The sequence below is a fragment of the Lathyrus oleraceus genome, chromosome 3, assembly GCF_024323335.1.
Source record: "Lathyrus oleraceus cultivar Zhongwan6 chromosome 3, CAAS_Psat_ZW6_1.0, whole genome shotgun sequence".
Taxonomy (NCBI): domain Eukaryota; kingdom Viridiplantae; phylum Streptophyta; class Magnoliopsida; order Fabales; family Fabaceae; genus Lathyrus; species Lathyrus oleraceus.
Genome location: NC_066581.1, coordinates 12,363,321 through 12,390,109, shown reverse-complemented (window position 1 = coordinate 12,390,109; position 26,789 = coordinate 12,363,321). Strand labels below are relative to the sequence as shown.

At 32.7% G+C, this 26,789-nt stretch overlaps 1 long non-coding RNA gene and 1 pseudogene across 1 annotated transcript; one reads left to right on the top strand and one right to left on the bottom strand.

The window, feature by feature from the left end:
• The first annotated feature begins 6,872 nt into the window (after positions 1 to 6,872).
• Positions 6,873 to 7,878, top strand: LOC127132132 (uncharacterized). The gene is made up of 2 exons (XR_007806620.1): positions 6,873 to 7,094; positions 7,441 to 7,878. It is a non-coding gene; the product is annotated as an uncharacterized LOC127132132 (long non-coding RNA).
• On the bottom strand, positions 7,048 to 8,765 carry LOC127132131 (probable WRKY transcription factor 30; annotated as a pseudogene).
• Positions 8,766 to 26,789: the final 18,024 nt, after the last annotated feature.

The window sequence follows — 26,789 nt, the reverse complement described above, 5'->3', positions numbered from 1 at the left end:
CTCTTATATTTTCACATTTGTATTCTTCTCTTAGCTAATAAAAGTGATAGAGATACATATTTATAAATGTTAAAATACAAAATAATTCCAAACATGCCTAAAAGACGACCCATAACCGAACGAATCCGCAAATCAAATTAAACCAACCTAAGACCCATAACCCGCCAGGACCACCGCTCCTAGGGTATATTTCAAGTTCTCCAAGTATCTACGTAATGAGATCAACAAGAGTATATTCTTATTCTTAGCAACAAATTTCACCTCATTATTTTGCAAGTCAGTGATAATTTTGTAAAATTTTGTTAATTTTTGTACAACAGGTTTGTTCTCTCTCATCCCAAATGAGCAAGGTTATTATTTCAACTATAATTGATTGGTCAAGGACTTGGTTGTATACATAGATTCCATCTTGACCCACATTTTCAGTGCAATCTTATCCCTTACAACTTCCCTTAAAATTGTCTCTAAGGCACAAGATAAAGGAACTTCTGATCTAATCCACCATCTCAGTCTTCTCTGCTTGTGTTAGACTCACCATCATCAATGTCTCACCTTGCAATGCTTATGCACTCTTTGTTGAATCATGATTGTACATGATGTGAGTACAATAGATATTACCCTACTTGTGATGTTGATCACAAGATGGATTTAAGTTTTAATATGACAAAAATGAATGAATCTACCTAATTGCCTAATAGGGTATTTATAGACGTAGTCATCTGATAGAGGATTCAGTGGAGAGGCCAGTTATAATTCCTACAAACTCGGCTATATGCCCATGGATTTTGATATACTAAATAAAGGACTAAAGTGAGGCATGCCTTTATTGTAGGATATGGGGTTAACCCCAGTAACACGAGTACTTCAATTACTAAATGAGAGAGTTTCATTGGTTTCACATAAAAATGTGGTTTGACACGTTCTCCTACGAAATAATTCACAAAGGGTGTATGGTGAGTGATGACTTCTCAGAAAGTGTACCGATAGTGTCGCAGTAATAAAAGATCGAATCCACAGGGATTGTGTTCGCACAAGCCAACAATTGTACAATATAAAGGAAAAATAATAAATTAGGGGTTTTCAGGTTTCAGAACAAAAAACAAAATAAGAGTTTTAAAATAAATATTAAGATGGTTAGGTTGTGTATTAGAATCCCCTTATCATCTCTTGTTGATGCATGATACCTTTTATGAATGGTCTAATTCTTATAATCTCACGGCGAACTAACAAATCACTATAGTCGATCCCTCGCGAAATAACTCACTAACCACTACTCGAAGCTTTCTATCCCTAGTCCTCCAGTGTAAGAAGGGTTAGTTGATGTACAAAATATTAATTCCCTGACCACTACTCGGGGTCACCTATCCCTATTCAACCAGCGTAAGTAGAACAATTGCCCTATGTCCAATAGATAAGTTAAGGGTTGGTAATCCCTATGTGACTAAAATTAGATTAACAGAATATCTCAAATAAAAAGAATTAAGATTAAAAAACAAATGAATAAGATTATAATTCAAAGGATTCATACAAAGTTAAACCAACATATAATGCCAACAAGATTGAATAAGGTTCATCATCACACAACCTAACCTATAGGATCTTAGCTACTCATAGTTAAAATTACAATACCAATTAAGTAAAGAAGAATAACATATGAATTCCCTTGAAGGATTGGCCTCCAATGGCTTCCAATGCTCTCGAAATCACCCTTTGATGTTGTAAAATTGTGCTCCCAATGCCAAATTTCGTAACCCTTTTGTGAAAATGAAGAATTTCCCCTTTTAAAGGCGTCAGAATAGACCAAATCGCGTCAGAAAAAGACACAGAAAAGAGACCATCGTACACACGATACACTGTAATGTGCGCGATGCATTTTTTAATGTCCTACCGCATGTGCGATGCTATACGATGGTGGGTGTGATTATTTTCGAAGCTTCACTTTTTTTTGCTCCTTTTTCACTCAAAATTTCACTAAGTCCACAATTTTCACACTTATCTATTTTTCCCTCATTATTTGATCATTCCTTCTCATATTTGATCGACTTTCACTTGTTTTGCTCCGATTCTTTGACTAAATATATGCAATGACGGACTTTCACCATAACCCCAAACTTGAATTATTGCTTGTCCTCAAGTAACTCATTTGTAACTGCATATTTCAAAAGACAACAAGTCACACAATAATAATCGAACATCACCAAATTAAATTTTTCTTTTACCTGACCATGTTATAGCTTCCAACTTCTATCCGGCGAATTCAGAAAACGTACTCAACATTGACGAGTAATCAACCTATCTTTCAGCTCAGTATAACTCACTTAATGGATAGGGTGATCACTCAATTAACATGCAAAATCAATTAAACTTAGCTTGATTATATTCTAAAAAGTTCATCAAAGAGATCACAACACACACATTTGAAGGCTTTCTAGGTTGTAACTTGACTTATGGTAGGGTAGGATATATTTAGGAAAGTCGGGTTAAACCTTTAGAGTTAGGTTCCTAGTTCTCCTTCATTCATCATAACTTTTTGTTAGTACTGGAGATTTGTGATCCTTCTTACAGTGTCATTCTTTTTCTTTTCTCATTCATTCATTTTTTTTTGGAGAAATGACTTTTTCCACTTCTTTTTCACAATAATTTTTTAAAATTTTGTATCATATTCTCTAGTACCCCAATCTCAAACTTAAAATTTTGCTCACTTCCAAGAGCAACCCCAAATTTAATCTTTTTCATAAACTCTAAGAGTAATATTTCTACCTAACTCCAAAGAGGGGGTGGAAAGAAAAGACCTTTCAAGTAATATGGCTAAGAATTTAAGGCTACGTCACCTAAAGAAAGGCTTAGGCTTAAAGTCTTTAGCAAAGGATAATCATACTACTAAAGGATGGTTTACAAAGGCTCAAAGTTATAAACAAAAAAAAATTGCCTCAGTGTGTGTTAATCAAACTTGATAACTTAACTATAATATATTAAACCAGTAAAAGAATAATGTATGGATACACTCATAAAGAAAGAAAAGTGAACAATGGAAATATTTGGATCAAATCTTACCAAATGAGGTATCTGTAGGTTGAGTATAAGTTCGTTGATTATTTTCCATTCTTCGCCTTTAAGTTTCTAGTTGCTATTTTGATGATCAAGTATCTTTTGGATCATTTGCTCAATGCTAAAGTTAGAACTTGCAATCTGGACAAAAAACATAAATAGCTACAAATATTTTTATTTTAAAGAATAATATAGATCTTCATGATTGGGTTATTCTTGAGTAGCTAGTTTCTTTTAGGATGGTCTTGAATAAAAATAAAATAAGTTTTGCAAAACAAAACTGATTAAAGATTGATAGGTTGCCTCCCGTCCATCACTTCTTTTACGTCAATAGTTTGACGCTCAATACTCAAAACACATCAGACGCAAGGGATACCTCACGGTAGTAAAAAGTCCTTTTTTTTTATCTTTTTGGGCACTTCACTACCTTTATCATTCAATTTATAGCATGTCTCAAGATCCTTCACATATGGTATCCATTAATATGCATGAAACACCATCTTCTCCTTATTAAATTTCAAAATTGACTCACCGGTCTCCACATTTATTTTTGTCTTCCTGATTGCAAAGAATGGGAGCCCGAGAATCACCGACCCTTCAGAATCATTTTTTTATATCAATTACCACAAAGTATGTAGGGAAGGTCAAACCATCGAGATGAACTAGAACATCTTGTACAACACCAAGAGGACGAGTCACAAATGAGTCGTCCAAAGTTAGTATGTTGCTCGATACAATCTCCCCTATCTCCAATTCCTTAAATTTGCTCAGCGGCATGACATTGATGCTCAATCTTATGTCACATAAAGCATGTGAGATTTTTCATCCCCCCAATTATGCAAGTAATGTTGAATTCTCCTGGATCATTCATCTTTGGTGGAACTTTCGACGTTTCTCTCACCTCCTCTCTTTCAGCCATGTGTTCTTGAGTAAACTTCTGATCTCCACCTTTAAGCAATACCTGCATAAACTTAGCAATCTTGGGAATTAATTCTAAAATTTCATGAAAAGAAAGACTTATCTGAAGTTGTTTAAGCATATCTTTAAATCTCTCAAACATTCCTGCATCATCCTCTTGTACTAGTTTCTTCTTAATTATGGGATATGGGAGTTTTATATAATCTGGTAACGTTGGATTTGATTCATTCAGAATTTGATCTTTTGTTCTCTTCTAAGGATAATTTTTATCAATGAAGTAATCAAGGGTGACTCATTTTTCCTCTTCGTCACTTTGGTTTCCATTCTCCTCCTTTTCAATTTCAACTTTCTTTTACTCAATTTTATCCTTTTACATTTTTTCTACTTCTTCCTTTCTAGTAACCAACCCAAATTTGTCTCCACAACCTTACATATTTTATTCTTTGGATTATCAATGGTGTTACCGGTGAATCCTTCAATTGAGCTAGGCAAAGTTTCTATTTGTCTAGATAATTGACCAATCCGAGTCTCCAAATTCTTAATTGAAGTTTCATGGTTTCTAGCCAAAATTTCATGATTCTTATTAGGCTACTCCAAACCACTCTAATTGGCCTTGATGAAATTTTGTAAAGTTTCTTCCAACTGTGAGGGCTTCCTTTGGAAGTTGGAAACTTGTTGGTTTTGTTGCATAGCTTGGTTACCAATTTGGTTTTGGTTGTTTCTCCAACGAAAATTTGGATGATCCTTCCATTCCAAATTGTAGGTATTGGAATGAGAGTTGTTCTTCTGAAAATTTGCAAATTTGGCCTCTTCACTTACCCCTTCCAAACAACACATTTCATTTTCATGTCCTCCTCCATAAAAGTCACACTTAAGTGATTGTACCTGGCTCACGTTACCTTTATTTAAGTAGCCTTTAGCTAACTGCTTATTTAACTATTCCATTTGAGCTAATAATGCAATATGAGTGTCAAAAGGTAACATACATTTAGATGTGCCACTAGTTTCAAGCTTAACCGACCTTTCACTTTTAGAACGATACACATTCATACACATTTTTTTGACGAGGTCCTTTATGTGTGGTTCGGTCATTTGTCTAATTGTGTCACTCGCGGAAGCATCTAGCAATATATGTGTCTGACTCTTGAGGCCTTTAATGAAATTTTGTATTTTCTCCATATTGTTCATATTATGATTTGGGCATCTACATAGTAGTAACTTGAATCTCTCCCAAGAATCATACAATGACTCTGTATCTTGTTGCTTGAAATTGACAATCTCATCTCTCCTCTCACTAAACTTGCTGGTGATGAAAAATCTTTCCAAGAACTTATCCTCTAGATCCTTCCATGTTCGAATGGTTCCATTTGGAAGACATAGTAACCAATTTTTTGCCCTTCTAATGAGTGAGAAACAAAACAATCGTAGTTTTACCTGGTTGTCCGTGACAACATCAGGTTCGCATATCGAAGCAGTTTCGTAGAAGCGTGTAAGATGAGCCAGTGGATCTCTGATAGCGTTCCCGTCGAACGGATTGTCTCTTAGACCTGAAAGCATAAAAGTCTTATTATCAAAGTTAGCGGGGTCTGTCGGTACAAACTCTCTAGAAACCTGTCCTTCATCAGTCTGTTTACAATAATCCCCCATAGTGAGGGGTGCTAGTGATTCCATGTTATCTTCCTTTGCAAAATTCGAAGAAAGTATTGGTGGGTCTACTTTTAGTTGACCCAGTTCATCGAGACTCGCTTCTCTAGCTGTTTTTCTTAGAGCACATGTAGTTCTTCCAATTTTTAGATCAAATGGTAGTAATAATGATCACGCGCATACGCAAACAGAAAATACCTCAGTAGCACTATGATAAAAAAAATAAACAAAAAGCAATGAAAACTAAGAAAAATAAAATACGTTGCACAAAGTGTTGCCCTGTTACAATCAACAGTCCCCGACAACAATGCCAAAAACTTGATGACTTCTCGACAAGTGTACCGATAATGTTGCGGTAATAAAAAATCGAATCCACATGGATTATGTTCGAACAAGCCTACAATTGTACAATATAAAGGAAAAATAATAAATTAGGGGGTTTTCAGGTTTTAGAATAAAAAACAAAATAAGAGTTTTAACAGAAATATTAAGACGATCAGGTTGTGTATTAGAATCTCCTTATCCTCTCTTGTTGATGTATGATGCCTTGTATGAATGGTCTAATCCTTATACTCTCACGGTGAACTAACAAAATTGTTATAGCGGACTTCTCACGAAATAACTCATTAACCACTATTTGGAGCTTTCTATCCATTGTCCTCCAGCATAAGTAGGGTTAGGCGATGACGCATCAGTGAAGAAAGTAAAGTTGCAATCCCTACGCAAGCAATATGAGAATTTCAGCATGAAGAACAATGAAAAGGTGTCTAATTACATCTCTAGAGTGATTGTGGTCACAGATAAGATCAATCTCAGTGGTCGAGTTTTGGTTGACCCAGTTCAGCCAGACTCGCTTCTCTAGCTTCTTTTCTTAGAGCACATGCACTTCATGTTCATTTTAGTCCATGTTCCGCAAGCACAAGGTCTGGAAGAGTGAAGTGATTAAGCGAGGACATTACAATCCATTGATTGTTTGCCTATTTACTTTCCACAACTTTAAATTATAATCTCAAAAAAAAATTGTCGGCATTACATTTAAACTCCATGAAACTCACTTATAAACTTAAATCATTTGTCTTATGGTTGGTGTCACTTATTATAAAATTGAAGATTAAATACAAAATGATGTGAGAGACCAACAACAATAACAATTTGTATTAAATAGTCCTAAACAAAGTTAACCTACCAATTATTTGAAAGCAAAACCACAATAATCTAAAAATATCATTAGTACAAAATATAAGATATATTTAGATTAATTTTATTAGTTATTTATCACTATGAATCTCAAGTGATACATTATCAGATTTAGTGATAAAAAAAAAAACAAGATTTGTAATTGGATGACTGATTAAATTTATGCGTGGATTCTGACTTGTGTGTGTTTGGCTCATTCACTAAAAAATTTGCTAGATACAGTTATACTAAACACAACTATTGGTGGCTGCTGTTTGTATCTTTTGACCTGCAAAGCAAGCTGCAAGGTTTGTATCTTCAGAGAACTTATAAAAACACTTTATGACATTTTCATAAGTTGTTTTCAACTTACTAAGTAGATAGTTTATATGTTGTTTTCAGCTTATTTATATAGTTTAACTTGTAAGTTTGAAGATTAAAGATGACCCATATTTATATACAATCATCCAATATCATTTTAGCATCATATTTATATACAAATCCTTTGTCACATAGTTTTGTTGACCCCCATTTCATATCCCTTTTGGGTTCATCTGCTTATCTGACATGTAATTTTCAAGTGAAAATTATAAACTATTTTAAAGTAATATAATACTATAGTTATCTTAAATATTGAGGTGAAAATTTATTCAGGTGTGTTGAAAGGGAAATCAGTGTCAAAACTCCCTCTATGTAGCAAGATATCCAAATCAAGTGTTTCTGAAGTTTGTGCATTATACCCAAAATGGTATTCTGACAAACCAAAAAAACTTGATTCTGAAGTTTTTGGAAATATGAATGCATCAGAAAAACTTTCCATCATTGTCTCATTTTCTGATCCAATTGATAGAGAAGGAAAACAAAACCAATGGTAAATATCCTCTTTGGTTTCATCATGTTCTTCTTTCAAAGTGGAACTAGCTTCTTGAGTTTGTAGGTTGAGAGCATGTGTGTCTTCCTATGTAAGTAACCTCAATTATTGTTGGATCTTCATCTGACCTTTGAATTTGTTTTGTTGCTAAACATCCTTGTTCTTTTCTATGTGTGCATCTGTAATATCCTCTGCAATCCAAACCACTATTAGTTTTTAGATTTTTTTCATATTATTTTTTTATAAATTTTTTTAATTCGTAAACAGGAAGTTAAATGAAACTAGTAACTCAATAGCATTTGGATGATATGATAATTGATCTCTTTCAAGTTAACCAAAGATCTTAGGTTCGAACTTTGTTCTGAACACGCAGAAGTGTTAAATTTTTTTTAAGGGAGAGAAACTTATTGTGGTCCTCTCCAGTTCGAGAGATTAGTCTACGTAATTGCGCGTAGAGGATATCCGATTTTTAATCGGGAAACTGAAAGGTTCTAACCTGGGAAATTTAGTTCCAAGAATATCTTTTTGACCATATTTTCTCCAGCTATACTCATCATCTAAAGACCCTTTAAATAATCCTGTGTTTGTGCAAATCTTCACTTGCTCTTTCCACCTGGCATACTCTTTCTGCACCCCACAAATTCAAATTATTATGAACTGCTGACATTCTAACGATCCAACTATTATAACTAAGAATTAAGGTAATGTGTATTTACTAAGTTCTATGATAAGATAAATAATAAGACATTTATTACCTTTTCTTGATTAGAGCTTTGTGCTTAAACTCATGGTTTATGATGTGTTCATGATTGATGGGTTTAGTTTCTCCTCCTACATTCAACATACTAAGTGCTTTTTGATAGGTTGAAATTATTTTGTCAATCAAGAATTCATTGGTTTCAGGGGATGATAAAACCATATGATGACTGAGTTGTTTTGCTAGCTCTTTTCCTTGGATTAATTCATTGATGAGATGAACATGATTCTTCTTATAGGTCTCTACCATTATAGTGACTAGTGAGTGGAGTTATGAAGGTTAGTCTGAAATAATAATATACAGAGGATGTTGGTTGGAGAAGGTGAGATTAAGGGGAGAATATATATGCTATACGGTGCTATAAATATAATTAAGATGAGATAAAATTTGACTCGGCAAACATAGAGTTTTCTACAATGTGGGTCATCATTGTATTGTGACTTTAGGACCATGGTTTTATTATGGACATTGAAATCAAAAATAGTAATATTCATTTAAATTATATATATATATATATATATATATATATATATATATATATATATATATATATATATATATATATATATATATATATATATATATATATATATATATATATATATATATATATATATATATATATATATATATATATAAAATTTAATTCAAATTCAAGTTTGTTGTATTTCAGTTTCATTCGAGTTTGCATTTTATTTGAGTTTCATTTGGATTAATGTATATAAATTTTGTTAGTTACATTTGTAACAGATTTGAGAATTTGATATTTAGAAATTGAGTTAGTTTTGTTTTCTCTCTCTCTCTCTCTGCAACTCTCTGAAAATTATTTTATCTTCTTCTTCCTCTTGTGCATAAATAGAGTATTATTGTTAACTCCAATAATTGTTATTCAAAGCTCTGGTTCTTATTCACGGGAAACACGAGTGTACGTGAGGTGTGTGATTGATTTTGTTCCTTAAATTAGCATTGAATTGAAGATCGGAATCGAAGAGAATCATAGATTTTGATTCTTAGAGTTTGGAAAACACGAGTGTTGATGAGAACTGGGTGATTTGCACAAGAACGAAGATGAATGGAAGAAATGGCAGCTTGAATACAAAGCTTCCAATATTTGACAGAAATAATTGGAATCAGCGATCGATTCAGATGCGTGTGTTGTTTGGCGCTTAAGATGTTCTTGATCTCGTCAATGACGGTTACACGACGTTTGTAGAAAATGCAACAGAAGTGCAAAGAAATATGCAATATGAAACGAGGAAGAAGGATCATAAGACATTGTTCTATATCCATCAGTGTGTAGATACGAAGGTGTTTGAGAAGATTGTTGACTTGACGATGCGAAGGCGACGTGGGATACACTGGTACGGTGTTATGGTGGTGACGCATCAGTGAAGAAAGTAAAGTTATAGTCCCCATGCAAGCAATATGAGAATCTCAGCATGAAGAACAATAAAAAGGCGTCTGATTACATCTCCATAGTGATTGTGGTCACTGATGAGATGAAGTCTTATGGAGAAACGCTCTCTGAACATGTAATCATTGAAAAGCCACTAAGATCACTTACTCCTCGGTTTGATTACATAGTTGTAGCCATAGAACACACTAAAGACACTAGCACCATGAAAATTGAAGAGCTTTAGAGTAGGCACAAGAGTTAAGTCTGAATGAAACAAACTCTGAAAGAGAGACAGAACAGGCTCTGAAAGCTTCTTTTGTCAAGAAGAACAGAAGCAAGCATGGCTAGAGAACAAGAAAAAGAATAGTAGTGGTGCTCAGAAGTTAAAACTCTCTAATTCAGATGAGAAGAAACATAAGAATGTTCATAATGGAAAGGAGAAGTTTGATAAGAGAAAGGGTCAGTGCTACATTTGCAACAAGTTTGGCCATTTTGCTGCTAATTGCTGGTCAAAGAATGTTAGCAAGGGTGAAGAAGCCAACATATCCAGAGGAGATTCTAATGATGAATATGTGATATTGATGGCATATGAGAATATAGGTGGAACAATGGTAGACTGGGGGTATATGGACATTGGCTGCTCAAATCACCTAATTAAAAACAAGCAATGGCTAGTTGATTTTGACTCTGGTAGAAAGACCAAGATTAGATATGTTGATGATGAGTATCTGAATTTTGAAGGAATGGGAAATGTCAAAATGAAATTGAATAATGGAAACATTGTACTAACTAAGGATGTATGGTATGTTCCTGGTATGAATAACAATCTGATGAGTGTAGGTCAGCTCCTTGAAAAAGGCTTTCCAGTAACCATGAAGGAAAATCTCTTGAAGTTGTATGACTGTAATCAGAAGTTGATTATGTAGTCTGAACTGGGAAGAAACAGCACATTCAAGATGAATATTGCAACAACAAACACTCAATGCCTTAGTGTGAGAAGTGCTAAAGGGGGAAAGTCAGTTGTGGCACAAGAGATTGAGACATATGAACTTCAAAAGCTTAAAGAATCTGAGCTTAAAGAATCTAGTACATTGAATTCCAAAAATTATGGCACCGGAGAAATCATGTGATACATACTGAGAGGCAAGCAGCCAAGATTTCCATTCTCATGAGAAATGCCTCCAAGATAAACTCATGCTTTGGGTGTGGTGTATTATGATATATGTGGGTCATTTGAGGTACCTTCATTTGGAGGAAATAAGTATTATGTGTCATTTGTGGATGAGTTCACAAGAATGACATGGATAGCACTCATAAAGTTCAAACATGAGGTGTTTGTTGAATTCAAGAAGTTCAAAGGGAAGGCTAAAAATCAAAGTGGACAAAGGTTGAAGATCCTCATAATCGATGGTGGAGGTGAGTTCCACTAACAGATTCAATAAGTTATGTGAGGAGTATGGAATTGAGCATGAGGGTGACTGATCCATGCACTCCACAATATAATGACCTTGCTGAAAGGAGAAATAGAACTCTGATTGACATGATAAGGAGCATGCTGAAAGAAAATAATTTGCCTCACGCATTGTGGGCTGAAGCAATTGCCATGTCAGCATATATGCTTAACAGATGTCTGATCAATGCATTTTGATGCACATTCTTCTATAATTATACTTAGGCATTTATTTACTTTATTTTGCTTATTTTACTATTTTATTATGTTTTTAGATTCAAGTTCATGTTTGCCTTTAATCTATTTTCGTTTGCTATTTTCAGTTTTAGCGATTAATTGATACATGTCCACAGTTTGAATAATAACTCGAGCTACGGGATGTTGTTTTGCGCGTTCTAACATGCGTTGGAAATATAAGATAAAGAGCTACAACTTTTGCATTGAATCCAAAAGCTGATTCAGAGTGCATAAGTCTCAAATAATTCGTTGAAGTTTCGTACTTTAGGAAATAATTTATTTTGGGCCATTTGTTAGGCCGAATTTAGGTTTTCCGGTCCAGTTTGAATTATAAGTGAAACCCTTATTCTATTTAAAAGGGAAGCCGCGGTACTGTAGCAAACACACATTATTAATAATAACTTTTTGCTTTGTGCGATCATAAAGAGGAACTAATCTTCTAGAGTCAATTTGCTGTAACCGAATTTCCAAGGCTTTGAGGTTTTTATCCTATCAATTTAATTACGTTCTCTTTCAATTCTATCCTATGAAATTTCATTTTCTTAATATATATTTTATGGAATGGTTTTGATTAAATTCGTATGATTGTATTCCTAATTGTTGAACGTCGTTTTCGTCGCTTTGTCGTTAAATCGCGTTTGTAAATCGTGTTTGCTTAATTCACGATTGTAGTAATCCGTTTGCTTAATTCGGAATATAGGAATACCAATTTATCATATATCTATTGCGCTTGTCAATTGAAATTGAATCGAGTAGAGACCGAAGCCGCTTAGGGAATTGGTAGGTAAAAACTAGTGATTAGCCGAAAACCGAAAACAGTAGATTGACTTATTTTATAATCGCTTATTTTAATCACTTATTTACTTTGTTTTCTAAATCGATCCATAAACCATAAACCCCCCAAAATCGATTCATTAGGTTAACGATAATACAAGAATCCTTGCGATACGATACTCGAGGTGTCGCTTCCCGTTTACTATATATTATTACTCGTTTTTGACCCGTGTGCGACAACGGATCAATGTCCAACAAAGAAGTTAAAGAAAACAATTCATATTTATAAGTGGACTAGTGGAAAGAAAAGTTTGATTCATTTCAAGGTATTTGGTTTTGTATGCTACAAACATATACCAGATGCTACTATAAGGAAACTGGATGACAGAAGAAGAGTCATGTTGCTTATAGGTTACCACAGTACATGTGCGTATAAGCTATATTGCCCAGTCACCAACAAAGTTGAAATCAACAAAGATGTCATAGAAAAAGAATCATAAACATGGGATTCGAACATGTCTCAATCCAAATCTAGTGCAATGTCAACACTAGAGTCTAATTCTGCCTCTGAAGAAGATTCTGCCTCTAAAGGTGAGTCTGACTTTGAAGGTGAGTCTGGCTCTGAAAATGACTCTAACTTTGAAGGTGACTCTGACTCTGAAGGTGAGTCTGACTCTGAATGTGATCCTGGCTCTAAAGGTAATCTAGCCTCTAAATGTAATCCAACCTCTGAAGGTGGACCTTTTGAAGGTGGCCCTTCCTCTAAAGGTGGACCTACCTCTGAAGGTGAACTTGCACAGTTTCAAAGGCCATCGAGAATTAAACAGATACCAAGGAAACTCACAGACTTTGAGTTATTGCATGATACTGAGATTGACTCTGAACGGGAAATCATACAGTGTGTCATAATGGTGGACTCTGAACTTATCAGCATCAATGAGGCTCTCAAGAATAAGGTGTGGGTGAATGCCATGAAGGAAGAACTTGAGGCAATTAAAATAAACAAGACATGGTAATTTATTGCTCTACCTAAGAACAAGAAACCCATATGTGTGAGATGAGTTTTCAGATAAAGCTGAAGCCATATGGTTCAATTTCCAAGCATAAATCAAGGTTAGTAGTTAGAGGATTTCAATAAAAGTCTGGTTTAGACTAATTTGAAGTGTTTTCACCTGTAGCTAGACATAAAACCATAAGATTGGTTATTGCTATAGATGCTAATAGGAATTGACATCTGATACATTTAGATGTAAAGTCAGCTTTTCTAAATGGTCCATTGCAAGAAGAAGTTTATGTGTTACAACCTCTTATATTTGTGACAAAAATAAAAGAAAGGATGGTGTACAAGTTGCATAAAGCCTTGTACGGGCTGAAACAAGCTCAAAGGGCTTCGAATATGGAAATTGATTCATTTTTCAAGCATATGGGATTAAAAAAAATGTGAAATGGAATATAGTGTGTATGTGCATCATACTTCTAATGGCAATGTGATTCTGGTGTGTATTTATATGGATGATATACTACTGACAAGAAGTTGTACTTCTGAGATAAACAAGTAAAAATAGGTGTTGATGAATGTATTAGATATGACTGACCTTGGAAACATGGTATATTTTCTAGGCGTTGAGATTTTACGCTCTGATAAGGGAATCATTGTGCACCAACTGAATTATGAGCTTAAGCTGATGAACTGTAAGTCAACAGTCACACTTGTTGAGACAAACCATAAACTGAATTCTAATGCTGATGGTGAGGATATAGATGCTACAACCTTCAAACAGTTGATTGGCTCTCTGAGATATCTCTATAATGCCATGCCTGACATATGTTATACAATTGGAATAGTAAGTAATTTTATGAGTAAACCAAAGTGGTCACATTACCAAGTTGTAGTCAGGATTCTAAGGTATGTAACAGAGACTCTAAGCTATGGAATTTTTTTCCATCTGGAGTATCAAATGATGCTGAATTGATATGTTATTCATACTTAGAATGGTGTGGGGACAAAGTAGACGGGAGAAGCATTACATGAAACATGGTTATTATCTAGGAGCTCCCATTTCATGGTGCTCCAAGAAGAAATCAGTGGTTGCATTGTCAACTTGTGAAGCAGAATACATAGCTGATGCATTGTCAACATGTCAGGTTGTTTGGATGATGAATTTACTGCAGGAACCGAAGTTCAAGGTGAGAAAACCAGTCAGGTTAATGATAGACAATAAATCAGTCATAAGTCTTGCCAAGAATCTAGTTTTGCATGGAAAAAGTAAAAAGATTGATACAAAGTATCATTTTCTGCGCAATCAAGTTCATAATGGGTGCTTGAGGTTATTCACATAATCACTTAAAAGCAACTTACAAGTGTGCTGACCAAAGCGATTGAAATTGAACACTTCATGAATTTGATTTAATATGAATTAAGGATTGGTGTTAAATGTAATGTATTTCAAATTCAATTTTGTTGTATTTCAGTTTCATTTGAATTTGCATTTGCATTTGAGTTTCATTTGGGTTAATTAATGTATATGAATCCAAAGTTAGTTACATTTGTAATAGATTTGAGAATTTGAGATTTAGAAATTGAGTTAGTTACGTCTCTCTCTCTCTCTCTCTCTCTCTCTCTCTCTCTCTCTGTGTGTGTGTGTGTGTGTGTGTGTGTGTGTGTGTGTGTGCGTGTGTGTGTGTGTGTGTGTGTGTGTGCGTGTGTGCGCGTGTGTGTGTGTGTGTGTGTGCGCGTGTGCGCGTGTGTGTGTGTGTGTGTGTGTGTGCGCGTGTGCGCGTGTGTGTGTGTGAAAATTATTTCATATTGTTTTTCCTCTTATGCATGATTGGAGTTTCTTGTTAACTCCACACACACACACACACACGTTTGCACGCTACCTTCTTTTGGATTACAAAATTAATCATCTAAAAAATTATGTATATTGCTAAAAAAGACACAACATTGTTATGCAAGAGTCTTTAAATTCTCGATAAAAGATCAATGGTCTCTGTTGTTAGAAAGTCAAACATGTCAAATGTAAATGGTATAAGAAGGTGTTGATTATCTGAATATGTTTATCATATTTGATCACTTTACTTGAGGCGGCATTAAAGGTTATTTATCTTATAGTAAAACCTCAAGTCTTTTGTCTCAAAAGTCAAGTCTTTTGTCTCAAAAGTGAAGGACCCCAGTCAAGTCCACCATGTATGCCTACATCTTACCTACTCGTACATCAAAATATTAGTTGGCCTAAGTGTAATCTTTTGTCTTGTGTTTCGGTAAAAAAAACACAAGTGTCTCTTTTTTCACAGATATTCTTATCTGCCAAAATATATATAGCAAACATTCATAAGAAAGTAATGTTTGTATTGTTGGAATATTTTTATATGTTATTTTAATATCTCAATGATTATTATATAGGCATATATATACATATATATATATATATATATATATATATATATATATATATATATATATATATATATATATATATATATATATATATATATATTAATTATATTAGCTATTTTATCAATTAAGTGTCTTAAATAATTAAGTGATCAAATAGAGTTAAAAGACTTATTAGATTTTATTTATAAATTATTTAATTAAATAAATAATTGGGTATAGGCTCAAATATGAATGTCAGGATGACCCATTTGGAAATAATGGGAACCATAATTGGTCATCACATTATATATAGGCTATGATCTCCAATATATCGTACATAAGCAAATTATCTCTTCTCCCCATCCGAAGAAAATTCGAGGCATAAGGAGTACCGGTTGAGGAAGAACCACAAAAGCCATCAACTTCTGGGTTTTTAGGATTATCGTCAAAGGCAATTTTCTCAGTGGATCCATGTATTCTATAATCAATTTAGCGATCCTATAAAATAATACATGCTTGTATGACTATTTTGATTCCGCATAAAATATATGTCATAATATGTTGTGCATGTATATTGAATTGATTTAATTCTAACAATTGGTATTATAGTTGGTTGGTTTTTTTAAGCCTGAATTAAAATTGCTGGAATTATAATTTTTAGATGAAATTAATCCAATTAAAATATGAATAGTATCGAACTCCCATAAAGTTGTTCTAATGCAGATATCGTAAAAGTGTCATAGCATATATGTAATTTGATTCTTTGATTATGCATATTGTTTTGTACTGTAACATTGCTGTAACATTGCACAAATATATAATATGATTTTGCAATTCTTTCTTACTGTAATAGTGTCGCACAAGGTCATTGTATGTTGAATTTGAATTTGGATTTTGTGCCACATGAAGCAACTATTGTCACAACAGTAAACAATTTTGTTTTATGTTCATATATTTCAAGGGTTTTATAACAGTACATTTTTAAAAGCTGCAAATTTACACCTATTTGGTAAATACTTTATTTTTCTAATTATTTGATGCTTAACTATATCAATTTTTTAAATTATTTTATGGATCCAACTTTATTATTTTAACTATGAGAAAATTTACATGTTAATTTTTTTTATTAAGATTTTTTTTTATGAATGTTAATTTAATTTGAATTTTTGTAACACCATTCGAGTACAATCGGTTTAGTATACCAGTATGTACATGATATAAACACAATTAGGTAAACATACAATTTTTTAGCATTACATTTTCATGTAATGTTTATGTGAATTTTAAAGATCTTTCCATTTAATTTATTAAATTAAAAATGTCTAGTGAGTTTGATTGGATCAGTTGAAACAACAAGTTGCAAAAGTAACATTTGTTATTTGAATTTGATTCAATTAGAATTACAAAAGATGTAGTGTGTAAGTTTTCATGCGAACTGTTATGGTCGGTCAAAAGGAAGACACTGTTTGGTCAAAAATTTGCATACTTGTGATGATAAATATGTAGTAATTATCAAGTTTATCCATGTGGCCAATGATTGATGTCAAAGGCATCCATTATCTGACAGGACTTACTACTAATGTTTGATCATTACGTGAGAGTACGGCTTACAGTTAACTCTTGCAATCAAAGATTGAGAATTGATGGTGTTTTTTGGTATCTTGTCCAGGTCTTATTAAATTTGCATATAAAGAATATTGTGCATGTCTATATGGTTATTTAGCATGCCTACAAATGTTATTGTATGTTTATTGTTCTTTTCAATGGATTCAGTTGTCACTGTTGCCGCTCTAAATTTTGTTGCTCAGATTAACTTTAACCCTGTACTGAATGGGATGAACTTTAAGTCTTGGAAAGAATCTGTGGAGATCGTTATTGGATGCATGGATTTAGACTTATCTTTGAGGGATAAGTGTCCCACCGCCACTGTTGATAATCCAAATGAAACTAAAATAGAAAATGGGACTGATCTAACTGAATGTGTCTCATGATGATCAAAATATCCATACCTGAAATGATTAAGGGCTCGATTGGTGGGAGCGAAAGCGCCAAGAAGTTCCTTAAAACTGTGGAACAATTATTTGCTAAAATTGATAAGGTTGGGACAAGTAGTACCTTGTCCAAACTCATTTCAATGGTCTATAAAGGCAAAAGGAACATAAGGGAGTACATCATGGAGATGTCCAATCTTGCATCAAAACTCAAGGCATTGAAGTTAGAACTTCTTGAAGATTCGATTGTGCACATGGTTTTGATCTCTCTCCCGGCATACTTTGGGCAATTCAAAGTGAGTTACAATACTCAGAAGGACAAATGGTCTCTCAATGAGCTCATATCTTACTGTGTGTAGGAGGAAGAGAGGCTAAAAAGAGATAAGACTGAAAGTGTTCACTTGGCTACCAGTTCTCAGAATAAAAGGAAGAAACCTGTGGGAATTTTTTCTTAAAATAAGAAGGCAAAGAAAAAACCTAAGGAGACCACTTGCTTCTTTTGCAAAAAGGTTGGACACATGAAGAAGGAGTGTTCCAAGTATGCTGCATGGCGTGAAAAGAAGGGTAATTTTCTTATTTTGTTTGTTCTGAAATTAATTTAGTTTTTGTGCCTAAGGATGCTTGCTGGGTAGATTCTGGTGCTACTACTCACATCAATATGTCCATGCAGGGTTGTCTATGGAGTCGTCCACCAAATGATGCTGAAAGATTCATCTATGTGGGCGATGGCAATAAAGTTGCAGTAGAGGCTGTAGGGACTTTTAGATTATTATTAAAGACTGGTTTTCATTTGGATTTGATTGATACTTTTGTTGCACTGTCTATTAGACGGAATTTAATTTTTATTTCTATTTTGGACAAATCAGGTAATACTTGTTCGTTTGGAAATGATAAATTTAGCCTTTCATATAATTCAAATGTTATTGGTTACGGTTTTTTGAATGATTAATCTTTATATGCTTGATATTAAATGTCCTTATAACAAAATAATGCAAATAGAGTCACATGGTACAAAATGAAAATTAAACGAGAATTCCACCACTTTATGGCATAAGCGATTAGGATATATATCTAAACAAAGAATTCAGAGGCTTATGTAGGAAGGTGTTCTTAGATCCCTTGATTTGTCGGACTTTCAAGTATGCATTCAATGTATTAAGGGTAAGCAAACAAACAAGAGGAATTTACATGCTGAAAGAGCTAAGGATGTCTTAGAACTAATTCACATCGATATATGTGGTCAGTTTCCTACAGGTTCTTGGAATGGACAACGGTATTTTATTATGATCATAGATGATTACTCGAGGTATGGATACTTGTATTTGATTCATGAGAAATCTCAATCTTTTGACGTGTTCAAGTCATTCAAAGCTAAGTCAAAATTCAACTTGGAAAGAAAATAAAAGTTGTCAAATCCGACCGTGGTGGTGAATATTATGGTCGATATGATGGATCAGGGGAGCAACATCCAGGGCCCTTTGCACTTTTCCTCAATGAGCGTGGAATTGTTCCACAATACATAATGTAGGGAAAACCCAACATGAATGGAGTTGCAGAACGACAAAACCAGACCCTTTGTGTTTTTCCTTAATGAGTGTGGAATTGTTCCGCAATACATAATGTCGGGAAAACCCAACATGAATGGAATTGCAGAACGGAGAAACCGGACCCTTAAGAACACGGTAAGAAGTATGATTAGTCATTATTTACTTCCAGAGTCATTTTGGGGATAAGCCTTAAAGATATCAATTTATATCCTTAATAGAGTACCTAGTAAAGTAGTAGCTAAAACCCCTTATGAGCTCTGAACTGGGAAAAAGCTTAGCATTAGACACTTACACATTTGGGGACGTCCACCTGAAGCGAGGCCTTATAGGTCTCATGAAGGTAAGTTGAATGCAAAGACAATTAACTGTTATTTTATTGGATACGTTGAACGCTCTTATGGGTACAAATTTAACAATCCCATCACTAGAACAATTTTTGAAACGGGAAATGCAAGATTCCTTGAGGATGTAGAGTTTGGAGGGGAAGGAAACATAAGGAGTGTTGTCTTTGATGAAGAAATTGTTTCTCACAATGATCAATTATTTGTACCTATCTTTGTTCCAGAAATAGATCCTGAAATAAACAATGATGCTATTCCTAACATCCCTCAAGAACAAGACAATACTGAGTTTCTTCCCTAAACACCACCTATAGTTCAAACTCAACAACCTCAAAAGCACCATTAAGAAGATCCACTAAAGAGAGAAAGAGTGAAATTTCATATGATTATGTTGTATTTCTTCAGGAACGTGAGGATGGCATTGGTTTGACTGAGGAATAACCTATCAACTTTAGTCAAGCTATGTGGAGTTCAAACTCTCTTAAGTGGGTTAATGCTATTAAGAATGAGATGAAGTCGATGGTTGACAATGATGTTTGGGATCTCGTTAAAATATCTGAAGGAAAGAAACCCATTGGTTGCAAATGGATATTTAAAACCAAAAGGGACTCAAAGGGTAACAATGAGAGATATAAAGCTCATCTTGTCGCAAAAGGCTTTACTCGAAAGGAAAGAGTTGATTATAAAGAGACGTTTTCTCCAATTTCTTTGAAAGACTCTCTTAGTATCATGATGGCATTGGTAGCTCATTTTGATTTAGAGTTGCATCAGATGGATGTAAAGACCGCGTTTCTAAATGGAAATATTGAAGAGACAATATATATGATGCAACCAGATTTTTTTTTATCAGGAGACCCAAAGTCTATGGTTTGCAAACTCAAGAAATCCATCTATGGCCTTAAACAGGCTTCTTGTCAATGGTATTACAAATTTCATCAAGTAATATCCTCATTTGGTTTTAAGGCTAATCCAGTTGATAATTGTGTATACCAAAAGTTCGGTGAGAGTAAATATGTTTTCTTGGTACTAATTGTAGGTGATATCCTTTTGGAAAGCAACAATACGCTCATTGCACGAAACCAAGAGATTTCTCACAAATAAATTTGAGATGAGAGATCTTGGGGACGCCTCCTTTGCCTTAGGAATTCAACTACTTAGAGACCGTTCTCGAGGTATTTTAGGATTGTCACAAAGGAGCTATATTGATACAGTTTTTGATAGATTCTCCATGAAAGATAGTAAACTAGGAGACACACCTGTTGCTAAGTTTTGTCTCAAACAGTTCCCCACAATGGATCTTGAAAAGGAAGAGATGCATAAGGTTCCATATGCTTCAGTTGTGGGAAGTCTTATGTATGCTCAAGTTTGCATCCGTCCCGACTTAGCATTCATTGTAGGAGTTCTTGGCAGATATCTAAGCAAGCCTGGTATGCAGCATCGGATAGCAGTAAAACGTGTAATGTGTTACCTGAAGAGAACAAGAGACTTTGTGCTCATTTATTGAAAGTCAGATAACTTGGAGATCATTGGGTATTCTGACTCAGATTTTGCAGGATGCCCGGATAGCAGACGTTCCACATCTGGTTACATCTTTCTCTTGCCTGAAGGAGTCGTCTCCTGGAAGTCTTCCAAACAGACTTTAGTGGCTCCCTCCATCATGTAAATGAATTTTGTGGCTTGCTTTGAGGCATCAAATCATGTAACCTGGCTGAAGAACTTTGTCACAAGCCTACACATTGTTAGGAGCATTGAAAGGCCATTAAAGGTTTATTGTGACAATAGTGCAGTTGTGTTCTACTCCAACAACAATATGAGTTCTACAAAATCAAAATTTATTGATATCAAGTATTTTGTTGTGAAAGAAAGAGTTCAGGAGAAGCAAATTTTGATAGAACATATAGGGACAAACTTAATGCTAGCTGACCCACTAACCAAAGGTTTGACACCTAAGGCTTTTCATTGGCATGTTGTTCACATGGTTCTTAGTTTTGAGATTTCCTTTGATTAATGGGAGTTTTTTCCTCATTTTTTATGTTCTATGTTTTGGTACAAACTTTATGTTATGTTTAATTTTCTGCAGAAATAAAAACTTATGAGGTACTATTGTTATAACAATATCAAGTTTTTTGTTATGTGAAAATATTAAAAAAAATTGAATTGCACCTAAGGGAATTCAGTTTGATCTCACTAAAGACTCCAATAGGACCAGTTAGAAATATGCATGATTTAGATATCACATTTCATGAAATTTCCATGTCACTCATCCATATCGATCTATGTCATCAAGTATGTTGATGTGGTGGTCGTCGAGGTTCTGTCACGTTATACGTTAGTGACTACAACCGTGATGGTCTCATTATTGATGTATGAGGTGGACCATATTGTAAAGTTGAAATCTAAGGATAAATAGCATTATGATGCGCGCATAAAGAACTGTGATATAATTATTAAGATATATCGCCTAAGTGGGAGATTATTAAAATATTTTTATATGTTATTCTAATATCCCAATGATTATTTTATATATACATATATATATATATATATATATATATATATATATATATATATATATATATATATATATATATATATATATATATATATATATATATATATATATATATATATATATATATATATATATTAGCTATTTTATCAATTAAGTGACTTAAATAATCAAGTGATCAAATAGAGTTAAAAGATTGATTAGATATCATTTAAAAATTATTTAATTAATTAAATAATTGGGTATGAGCTCAAATATGAATGAATGTCAGGATGACTCATTTAGGAATAATGGAAAACCTAATTGATTATCCCACTATATATAGGTTATGGTCCTCCAATATACAGTACATAAGCAAATTATCTCTTCTCCCCATCTGAAAAGAATTTGAGGCATAAGGAGTACCGGTTGAGGAAGAACCACAAAAGCATCAACTTCTGGGTTTTTAGGATTACCGTCAAAGGCAATTTTCTCAATGGATCCATGTATTTTATAATCAATTTATCGATCCTATAATTATATACATACTTGTATGACTATTTTGATTCCGTATAAAATATATGTCATAATATGGTGTGCATTTATATTGAATTGATTTAATTCTAACATATATTTGATCCATCAAAACTCTCTATAATGAAGTGTGTGTTCAACAAAGATATTCAAGTAAGTCTACGACAAACAAAAAAGGTTTTATCAAAAAAAAAATTAAAGAATCACAAGATAATATCTAAGAATAGTATCGTATATAATCGATGATTTATACTTGCTTAATTCATTAATAGAAATAGTTAGGAGAAATCATGGAGATATACACTCTACAAACAACCAAAAATTATCTTTTTTTTTTGTTATATCAAACTTTATTTTTATATTTTGAATGTTTTTATTAGTTGATATAAATCTATTATATAAAGAAAAAAGATGTAAAATAAAAATTAATACTATACAAAAAATGTTAATCATATTGAGATAAATATTTTTTTAAGAAACGTGTGATTCAATTAAGAATACAAAGATTATTATTTTGACATAAAAATTATAGATTAAAAAAAGATGTTTAACATACAAATTAACACTTACATCCTATTATGATAAGCTATTTTAGTTTTATAATTTTTTTCTCACCTCAAATCTAACCGGCATTCATATATATATATATATATATATATATATATATATATATATATATATATATATATATATATATATATATATATATATATATATATATATATATATATATATATATATATATATATATATATATAAATAAAAAATATGTGTGAAATTAAATGAATATATTATATTGGTTTATCTTTATCAACAATATTTATTTATATTTATATATTAATATAAACAAATTGTTGAATATTTATATATTAATAATTTATGAATTATAAAAATATGTATATGATGTATTCTTTTGATTCCTACTTCAAAAAAGTTTTAAAATAAGTTATTATTATTTATTTTTACTACAATATCATTTATTTATTTTTAATTATAAATTTAATTAATACTAGTCGCATTATTTTAAATTTGATATTTTTTCATTGAAATTTTAATTTTAATATTATCGCATGATAAAATCATTTTAGTATTAAAAGTATTATTCTCTGTTTTATTCATATATTTTGAATATTGATGTTTAATTTATGACCTTTTATTTTATTTTTAGACCAATTCAAACACATAAATATCAAGATTTAAAAAATTAAAAAAAAAACTCCTTTGACGAATTCAAAATTTAAAAAACGAAAAAGTTCCCCTTAAATGGAATTGATTTGAGAAACTACGCGGAAGAATAATTTTGTTTTTGTTGCTTTCTACTTCTGGAGAAAATTGTGGCTTTTGCATAACATCATGTTACAAAACTATCAATCACTTTAGAATTAATTATGTGATAAGATAGATGATTAAATAAAAGTCAGGATTTAAATTTGCAATTAATTTGAGACTATACTGGTTGAGATATTAAATTAAATGGATTTAACAATCGGTTAACAGTCTAGTCATTAGGTTGATGCATCATATCATTCGCTTGCTTCACAAAAAAAAATTATTTAAGAGTAGAAAATATTTCTATATATAAAAATACTACTTAATGCATTTATAACAAACTATTTTACCCAATACATTAATTAAAACTCAAAATAAAGTTAAATGAGAAACTTACTCAAAAAAATGATAGAATGAACTAGTGGAGTTAGTTGGGATTGAAATATTTGAAGTAGAAGTAATGTTATCTCTAAAGAAGTTTGAAAAATAGACTTGAAGTATGTTGTTCACGAACTCCAATGGAATCTCAAAAAAAATCCATAAAATAAAGAAGAAGAAAAGGGAGAGTCTGACGTGTGTTATATATACATACATTAAACATGTTCGAAGATGCATCTCCGAATTTTCCCTTAGATTTGAAATTAAGGATTATTTTGGAAATGCATCTACAAACAAACCCTAAAACAAATACGATGATACATCTCTGACTTAAATTTTAAAAAAGTAAAAAAATAGAGCGTTCGAAAATGTATTTTCAAAAATTGATAGCATTTTTAACTTTTCGTCAAAGATCCGAGAGAATATGTAAGGGTGGGAAAATAAATTTTCAGGTACAATATACATGATAGACATAAGACATCTCTCACGTTTATTTGTGTTTTAGATTTGATTTACTTTTCTTAAACTAAATATCCACAAACACAACTGAATTGTAAAATATAAAATCGATATGTCAGGAGATACAAAAATCAGTTAGAGCAAAAGCTTGCTTACACAAACCATACCAGATCCCGAATTAATTGCATCCAAACTAATTTTTTTTTTACGAAAACTACAATAAGAAAACACTATAATTGCATAACTTAAATCGTAAAAATTTCTATCCTTTATTGTTGTATCCCACTCTTGCTTTCATAGATTCTTCTTAAGCAACATTAAAGTTATTTGACCTTTCAATCTAATCTCGTGCATGATACGTGATGATTCAATCAGCACAGCTATGAGCAAGCACAAGCATGAAAAGTCACTTTTAATAGTATGTGTTTCCAGCTCTCAAAAAGAAGCTAGAATACCATCTACACAACCAAACTAACTAATTTTAAATTTTACTTTAGGCTTATGTAATGATATATCTATAAAGGACTCAGATGAGGCAACACGCGATTCATCATCGTTCAAAGTAGGATGTTTATCCTTCCATTTATCATAATGTGTGTTTATTTATTACAATATGTTCATATTATATGTATCAACAATCATTTGATCAAATCATTTGTTTTATTAGCTTGGAGAAAGCTATTTGTTGCCACTCGCGAAACGTGGGGATTGAAGTGTCCAAAAGCACAAACGACATTGGAAGCAAAGACATACCTCTCAAAGAATATGTGAAATAACTACTCCACGCTCTTAGGAAGAGCGAAATAATTGTCCCATGGACTCTAGGATCCAGGCACAACTTAATCAGTCTTTGAGAAGTACATTCAACTCACTTAGAAATTACCTAGACACAAAGTTTTTCACCATCCTCGTGTGTATGCTTTACCACCAGAACAACTCTAAAACCCTTAGAAAACCATACATCATTAAGGATTGTCACTCATTATAATTTTGATAGGTACAATTAGCACTCACCGTGGGGTCTCGGTAAAATTGGCCTAGGCCACCATTACATCAGACAGTTGTGTGGAACCTTATTTTTGTAGGTGATATGCTTTTTAAGGACAACAACTTTTGTTGAACTTTTGATGATGACAACTAAATGGTGATGACTCAAATGTCTTATAACAAGTAAAGCATAAGTGATTAATCGGATGAAGATGTAAACCTAAATATCAGGGTTTAATGGATTTGACTATCTAATGATGGCAACCAAATGAAACATAAGCTCAAGCTTCATCTCATATAAACTCAAGCAAGTGTCTGACAAAGTCTTGAAATGCAAGGAGGTCTTTCCTTAGTCTGAGTGAATTATGTGTAAAGCAAAAAGACATTCTCTTAAACATACATGAAAAAAATACACACATGCACACTAAAACTTATTTTCAAACTGATTTTTCTCAAGAAAATATTTTCTAAAATGTCTTGAAGTTGTGTCACATGAATTGTCATCAGTCAGAACAAAGTTTTGTCTTTTCTAATTGATTGGAGCATTTGCCTAATCGATTAGATTAGTTCAAAATTGAGCTCTGAGCGATTATAACAACATCTTAACGATGTAGCTAAATTCCTTTTCTTTACTTTTTTGAACTGATAATTGATTATCATAAGAGATTCTAATTGATTAGCATTAGGTTATAATCGATTAGATTGTCTTAAAAGGAATTAAAATTAATTTACTTTTTAAGTCAATCTCTAGCCTATAAATAGAGGTCTCTTCCCTAATTTCATTTCATCCAGAATCGTGTTTTGACACTTCTCTCTCTCTCTCTCTCTCTCTCTCTCTCTCTCTCTCTCTCTCTCTCTCTCTCTCTCTCTCTCTCTCTCTCTCTCTCTCTCTCTCTCTCTCTCTCTCTCTCTCTCTCTCTCTCTCTCTCTATATATATATATATATATATATATATATATATATATATATATATATATATATATATATATATATATATATATATATATCACTCTAAATTTTTTCTTTTACTTTCTCTCACTAATTTTTTAGTCAAACTACTTTTGTGAGAAAGTTCTTTTGTGAGTGAGGATAATTTGTAATTCTGGAAGGGTAGAATTGTAAAATTCACCAGGAGAATATTTTGTAT